Source organism: Armigeres subalbatus, chromosome 3 (assembly GCF_024139115.2).
Source record: "Armigeres subalbatus isolate Guangzhou_Male chromosome 3, GZ_Asu_2, whole genome shotgun sequence".
In the NCBI taxonomy this organism is placed as follows: domain Eukaryota; kingdom Metazoa; phylum Arthropoda; class Insecta; order Diptera; family Culicidae; genus Armigeres; species Armigeres subalbatus.
This window is the reverse complement of record NC_085141.1, coordinates 419689300-419695299: the sequence shown is the minus strand read 5'-3', so window position 1 is coordinate 419695299 and position 6000 is coordinate 419689300.

The following is a 6000-nucleotide window of genomic DNA, read 5'->3' as shown; positions in this document are numbered from 1 at the left end:
CTACACACCATACAGTTATTTTTGATTTAATTTGTCCTAACTGGGTTCAGTGGTCCAAAGCTACATTGTACTTGATCCAAATAGGTTCAATGGCAACTCCCGGCCACCAACAAACCAACTCCAAAATATTCCCTGATTCGACTAGATCCGGTAGAAACTCTGACCTTCAACCATCTCACCCCAGAGTGAAATGTTATTAACTCTGTTAGGTCCAGAAGTGGTTTCAAAACACCGTCAGACCCACTCCAGAATCGGATTTTCCTTGACGCGAACAGGTCCGATAACGATTCCGATAATCGACCGGCGCATTTCAGAGCTGGATTTCATTGACCCAACTAGACCTAGCACTGGGAAGGCTCCTAAAAAAACCTTAACATTATTAATGAACTTCCAGCACGGCTCTAGAAGGTCGCTTAAATAACTTGTGAAATAATAAAAAAAGTATCACCAAATGGAAACAAATCTTAGATGGACATTCTGCAATTCAAATGAACTTCAGGAACAAAAGTTCTTGTACTCTTCACAGAATTGAATGATGTTTAAAGCATCTTTAAACCACTAAACCTTCTAATTTTACTGTTCATTCATTTCAAATTGTCAAATTGTTATTAAATTTTTATTATCCATTTTTATAATCAAAAGAGGGGCGCCAAATCATGGTTTCGCCAAGGGCGCTAGCAGTCCACGCTACGGCTCTGCTTACATATTGTACAAATAGTCAAAGAAGAGCTTCACGAGCAAAGTCTGAAAACATTTTGATTTTGACATCAAATTGAAATCATCATTTGTTTTCAAATATGAATCATCATGATTGATTACATATTTTGATCTCATTTTGCTGTTGATTTCTAAATTGTATGATCTGACATCAAACTGTGTACTTATTTTGTTATCAACCAATATCAAATTTAGTTTTCGATTTGCTCTCATCGATAGCAGGAATAGTTTTCGATTTGATGTCACAGTAAGATTTTTCTGCTATACATTTTGTTATTTTAACCGTTAAAACGACCAAAAAGATATCAAATTAAGTAATCATATTCGGCGATTTCACAACATCAAAACGAGTTATCGTTTTGCTCTCAAGCTTTGCTCGAGTTATTGGCTTGATTAACTGTACACATCGTAGTTGCTAATCATGATTGGCCGAGAAACAGCAAATATGCACAGCTCACCAATTAAATAATATTCTTGGGATACAAAAAAGTTATTCTTATTGTATACTTGCTTCGGTGTTTTCAATTCATGACTAATAATGATGCTGATCACGTGCTTATAGTCAATTTAGGATTAGGAGAGGAAAATTAGTTTAACACTCATTGTTATAAGAGTCCAAGGAATGCTCTGCATCTCCGTGAGCGCTACGGGAAAGGAATCGTTGGTTAGTTGAGAAGGTAATTCTTGTGAAACCCCTTGGTGAGCGACAAAACATGTATTACGAAGTTATTTTGAAAACAAGAAGACGAAAACTGTGTTTCAAATCAATCCAACGCAAGATCAATGTGTTTCGTTTAATAATCTTCTACAACACGATCGATCCCGCACTAAATAATTTTGTGCTCTTTTTATCACTTTACGTTCTCCCACACTAGTTGGCGTGATCAGCATCAACACGATCGATTGCACACTGGTTAAACAAATTTGTGCTACGCGAGGTAGATTTTTTTCACTTCGCGTTCTCCCGGACTAGCTGCCGTCCCATGACCAGCATCCACATGATCGTTTCCGCATTCATATAGAATAAAACTACATACGAATTTGTCGACTAAGAATGAGGTTATGTAGTAAGCGTTAATAGGAATGTTGTATAACCAAAATTTTTGAAAACAACTTTACAATTATGTTCAGCGGCGCAGCCAAATTTTTTGATAATATAAAGTATGGTTTAAGTTTAAATTTGTTTCGAAATTCCGCGGAATTCCGTTAAATTTCGTTAGAAGCTAGTTTTTTCTAGCGAAATTTTTGTAATTTTACGAAGCGAAACGAAATCAAGAAATCAGATTTCGCCATGCTCAAATTCCGCGAAATTCCGCGGAATTTCGTTTCGAACCATCTGAAACGAAATTTTTCGAAATACCGCATATGCTTACTAAGGACCATTAAAAAGATATTATGGCACGTAACTTTGAGAAGATGGAGGAAGCGTACATCAGACTGAAGAGGGAAGCTTAGTAGATCGGACTAGTCATCAACACGTCGAAGACGAAATACATGATAGGAAGGGGTTCAAGAGAAGACAATGTGAGCCACCCTCCTTGAATTTGCATCGGTGGTGACGAAATCGAGGTGGTAGAAGAATTTGTGTACTTGGGTTCACTAGTGACTGCCGAAAATGATACCAGCAGAGAAATTCGGAGACGCATAGTGGCTGGAAATCGTACGTACTTTGGACTCCGCAAGACATTCCGATCGAATAGAGTTCGCCGCCGTAATAAACTGACAATCTACAAAACGCTCATTAGACCGATAGTCCTCTACGGACACGAGACCTGGACGATGCTCGGGTAGGACCAACGCGCCCTTGGAGTTTTTGAGAGGAAAGTCTTGCGTACATCATCTATGGTGGGGTGCAGATGGCCGACGGTACGTGGAGGAGGCGAATGAACCACGAGTTGCATCAGCTGTTGGGAGAACCATCCATCGTTCACACCGCGAAAATCTGCGGTGGGCCGGGCACGTAGTCAGAATGTCGGACAGTAACCCGATGAAAATGGTTCTCGACAACGATCCGACGGGCACAAGAAGGCGAGGTGCGCAGCGGGCAAGGTGGATCGATCAGGTGTAAGCTGACTTGCGGACCCTCCGTAGACTGCGTGGTTGGCGACGTGTTGCCATGGACCGAGCCGAATGGAGAAGACTCTTATATTCCTCTCGATACCAAAAGTGATATTGATAATGCTCTCGTATCTTCGACAAATTTAATTGTCGAAGCCAGAGGCATTGCAATTCCTAAATGTGAAATTAAATTCAACTCCATTATTATTGACGACGATCTTCAGGTACTGATCCGTCTTAGAAATGTGAGGCGAGGGCAATACCAAAGAGCTCGCGATCCCGCGTTGAAAGTTATTTGGCGAGATTTGAAAAATGAAATTAAAAAACGTTTCGCTATTCTGAGGAATGCCAACTTTGAGAATAAATGTCTCGAAGTTGGATCCCAGTTCGAAACCCTTTTGGAAATTAAGGAAAGTTCTTAAAAAAACTCAGAAGCCAATTCCATCGCTTAAAGAGGGAAATAAAATTTTATTAACAAATGGCGAAAAGGCTCAAAAACTTGCTCATCAGTTCGAGAGTGCCATAATTTTAGTCTAGGTCTCACTAGTTCAATTGAGGATCAGGTTACACGGAGCTTCGAAGACATTCTCAATCAAGAGAATGTTTTTGATCATTCGTTGGGAACTAATTTGGATGAAGTGAGATCTATTACTAGAAAATTTAAAACTATAAAAGCCCCGGGTGATGATGGTATTTTCTACATACATATCAAAAAACTTCCTGAGAGCTTTTATCCTTTTTGGTTAATTTATTTAACAAATGTTTTCAATTGGCATACTTTCCAGATAAATGGAAAAACGCCAAAGTTGTTCTAATTTTAAAGCCGGACAAAAATCCAGCTGAGGCTTCTAGTTATCGTCCAATCTGTTTGCTTTCTTCAACAAGCAAACTGTTTGAAAAGATTATTTTAAATATAATGATGGTTCATATTAATGACAATTCTATTTTTTCTGATGAGTAATTTGGTTTTCGCTATGGGCATTCAACCACCCATCAGTTATTAAGAGTTGTGAATTTAATTCGACTCAATAAATCTGAAGGATATTTGACTGGAGTTGCTCTTCTTGATATAGAGAAAGCATTTGACAGTGTTTGGCATGAAGGTTTGATTGTAAAATTGATGAATTTTAATTTTCCTCTGTACATCATTAAACTGATCCAAAATTATTTATCAGATCGCTCACTGCAGGTAAACTATCAGAATTCCAAATCTGATAGATAACCTGTAAGGGCTGGTGTCCCCCAAAGCTGCATACTGGGGCCCATATTGTATAACATTTTCACTTCTGACTTACCTGATTTACCACCAGGGTGTCAACAATCTTTGTTTGCAGGTGACACAGGGCTCTCAGCCACAGGGTGAAGCCTTCGTGTCATTTGTAGTAGATTACAAAAAAGTTTGGATATTAAGTCATATTGAAGGCATTCCAGCCAAATGTACGAATAGAAACTTCATAGAATTTCTAATATTGAGACATTGCAACAAATGTTCAACAAAATAATTATAATAAGCAACGATTAGCTCCTTCTACCCTTAGTATAAATTAGGTTAAGTTTAGTTTAAGTTAAAAACATTGTAATTCCTTTCCTACATGGTTCAATTCAACCAGAGTAAAAATCCTAACTGACAGAGGCAATTGAAATGTATAAATAAGGATGATAGATGTGATGATAGTGATGAATGCATGTATTAGGTAATTAGCAAATAAAATTAGAAATCAAAATTATCTTGTCGTGGCATTGATTAAAACAAGATGTATTTTATTTTACGTGAATGTTGTATATGATGCCGTTTAGCGCCTTTGCTTGAAGTCAATGCTAGTGTCCGTGTAGTGAAACGTGAAGATCTTCGTTTTAAATGATCTTATCATTCCTCCGGAAGCTTCAGTAGTCAAAGGTTTTCATATTGAGATTCATATAATAAAAATCGTTTTATACTCTTCAACCGAGAGTGTTTCATATGCACGGATTGTGACTAGCGCCATTACCTTTTTCAAGTTGTCACACGTTAAAGGGGTTTGTCCGGATGTCGTTTAATTGATGCTTTTTTACAGATTTTTTTTCTGTTTCAAGTGAGTTGATCTGAGGTGTCAAGACGTTGGATTCGCATTCATGTCCAGAATCAAGATACTTGCTTACCTAACATAATCTTAGAATAAGTACAAGTGAACTTATCCAATCAAACTCGAATTGAACGATTATGCAATGGAACTAACTCATATAAAAACAGTGGGTTTTCATAAATAAAGCCTGTCCACGTTAAATTTCGGACACCCATCATACAATGCGATTTTTTAAAATTTTCACAAACCACCGAGAAGATCAATTTACACGACAGACGAATCTCTCAGCTTTACGTGATGCTTTCAGCATGTTTTTATTTTCGTCCAAATTGATAAAATGGCTACAAATCAATTAGACATTGTCTAAGTGTCCGAAATGTAACGTGGACAGGCTTTAGGAGGATTCCTCATGAGTGCAAGTCTGCTGACCCAAATGGAAGTCGAAGAGCATACGCTGTATCAATATGTTTGTGCGCTTTCCCAAACAAATGTACATTTCTGCAGAAAATCTGGAAAGAATAATTATTTTTACGAATATGCGTAATGTACGAATATGCGTAATGTACTATCGAATATTTTGACAGATTGTTAAACGAACTTTTATTCAAAGGTGACTATGATGCTTTCAATAAAAGTAGTGCAAAGCATCTGTCAGTTTGAATCACCCCTTTCCAGATTTATGGCTAGCGTAAAAAGCTGGATACTTTCTATTACATCAAAATGATTGTTGAAAAATTTCAAAACTTTTATCAGTTGGGTTTTGAAAAATTCGGTTCCTTTATGCCTCAAATCATTGGATAGAGGTTTTGAGAAGTGAAAATTTCAGTTGTACAATACTTTAGTATTTAGAGCTTAATTCGAATTTGGGAAATAGTAGGTCCACCAAAAAGAGATTGTCAGTTGAAATAAGCCAAATTCGTTCCCAATTCCGATTTATAGACATTTTTGTATGAAAAAAGCACTCTACCGCGAGAGAGCTTCCTTCAGACCTTAATGTAGGGAAGGGGAACGAAATGATGATGCAATAACTCGCCCACTGCAAGCCGAATATACCTTTCTACTTGACACGAGTTCCTGCGAAACTTATTGGATTTTTTGGGTAAGGTTCGTCTTGGTTAACGAGCTGCCTATCTGATAGATGAGAGAAAGCAATTGATGGAAT